General features: G+C 39.1%; 1 long non-coding RNA gene across 1 annotated transcript; it reads right to left on the bottom strand.

Moving 5' to 3' along the window:
* Positions 1-634: 634 nt before the first annotated feature.
* LOC129717501 (uncharacterized) lies at positions 635-1,614 on the bottom strand. The gene is made up of 2 exons (XR_008726684.1): positions 1,418-1,614; positions 635-1,353 (listed from the first exon to the last, which is right to left on the bottom strand). It is a non-coding gene; the product is annotated as an uncharacterized LOC129717501 (long non-coding RNA).
* Between the last annotated feature and the right edge of the window lie 346 nt (positions 1,615-1,960).

Genomic DNA, 1,960 nt, shown 5'->3' with positions numbered 1-1,960 from the left:
ATATATATTTGGAACAAATTATTACGCCCTTCGCTGTGTAGTTTGCTGTATACTGTAGGTATCACTATCGCTTCTGCCAACCATATGTGATACCGTAGCGTGACCGAATCTAATTTTTTCGTCGCGCTAACAGAAAAACTGGACACCAAGGTACGAACCATTTGGTGCCGAAACTGCAACGTTTATCTCTATTAATTAATTAATCAATTATTCTAATAATGTTTCTTCTCGACATATCTGAGCTAAAATAGTCATTTTTATTCAGTGTAATTGAAATAATTTTACAACTAATTCAAGATCGTAACTGTTTGCATCAGATGGCTTAAGGTGCTCATCCATAAAATAATATTGTAACTTCTGACTCCCTTTCGTCACCTTGACTTTGCCGCTTCAATTATTACTAGAGACAGTGGTAATTCGCGGCAAAAAAAAAAATGAAAATTCGCGGGTGGCAAAATAGAAAATATTAGAATTTCGCGGTAGTTTCGCGGCACCCTTTTTCTCTAGAAAATACTGAATAAAGTGATTTTTTCTCTGGTAAAAACAAGAAATAACTGTTTTATTTATTTAATGTACGGTAATTTAACCGCACAATCCATGATTTCTTTGCATTACTAACTAAAAGCACGTGCTGTGCCAAATTATTTTCAGTTATATTGTGGTGTCGTTAGGCACGTATTATTCATGTTATACTGGCTCACGCTGCGTTCCGTATCTACCGAGTTTCCGGAAATCGATAATGATTCAATTGCCAACCGGGAAAACGTCCGCGATTCGAATACCAATCTCACTGTCGATTTTAAAAAAGATGCTGGCTTGTAGGCCTCCCTCGTTCATCTTGCAACTTGGATTTCATGGCTGCACTCTCAGGAATTCTATCATGCACGTCACCAATCGCAAAATTCAATTAGGACTGACAAAATCGCGTTGTAAGAGAGCGGTTGTAGTACTGTTTCATGTTATTGGTTGCGTAGAAAACGACATTCCATTGCCATCTAGGTGCTCATTAATCTTTAGCTTTGTCCTTGTTGCTGGTTTTCATGAATTTTGTAGGTTGCAAATCGAAATGTTTCATGATTGTCATAGAATGTTGCTGTTTTTTATTATTTTCGAGGCATTTTGCGGGTTTTTGTGAATTTCGCGGTCGAAGCTAGATTTCGCGGAATTCGCGGCTTCCGCAATATCGTGATTTACCACTGTCCCTAATTATTACGTTGAGCAAGTGAATGAAAATCGCACTTTGTCGTGCCGAGAGCTTTATCGCTTGCCGTTTGAGGAATAAAATCACCCGCGCAGCAGCGGCGCGAATTGATTGTTATACACTGGCCTTTCGACCCAAGTAGACTCGATAACCTGTAAACCAAAATAATTATGAACCAATGAGGAACTTTGTTGTAACTATGGGGAATAATCTGACACGATGTATTTCACCTAATGTAGTCTCCGAGGTCACTTGTGCTTCTTAATCACATCCCTGTCACGAACGTCATCCCCATACATTTCGCTTGAAGCCGTTTTTCACTGGCTCGATTATACGTCAAAAGGCTGTCAGTGCTTGCGAAACAGCCGATTAAGCACCGTCCATGCCAGATCAACTGTTGCTGCAAGTGGTGTAAAGAACTGCAAAAAACGAAAAACGATTGTTTTGTTTTGAACGTTTCATGGGTTTTGTGCAGGACATAAATGGTCACGTTCAAACATGTTTCAACATGTTCCGGATAGCCCTACATTCAATATATTTAGAAGCACGCAAAAAATCTGTGCAGTAGCACATGCGGCACAATGAATGGAGCTTATGACCATATTTCTAACAGTAGCGCCATCATCATCGGCGGCGGCTTCAGGAAACTGTTGCCATGACATCGGTCTGTTCTTAATGTGTGTCTCTATGTCGTTCTTTTCTATCGTCAATAGCTCCTGAATTTAAAAAAATTTCAATTATTGTAAATTCATAAATTTT

This window comes from Wyeomyia smithii, chromosome 1 (assembly GCF_029784165.1).
Source record: "Wyeomyia smithii strain HCP4-BCI-WySm-NY-G18 chromosome 1, ASM2978416v1, whole genome shotgun sequence".
NCBI lineage: Eukaryota > Metazoa > Arthropoda > Insecta > Diptera > Culicidae > Wyeomyia > Wyeomyia smithii.
The sequence above is the reverse complement of the archived record's forward strand: the minus strand, read 5'-3'. Positions and strand labels throughout refer to the sequence as shown.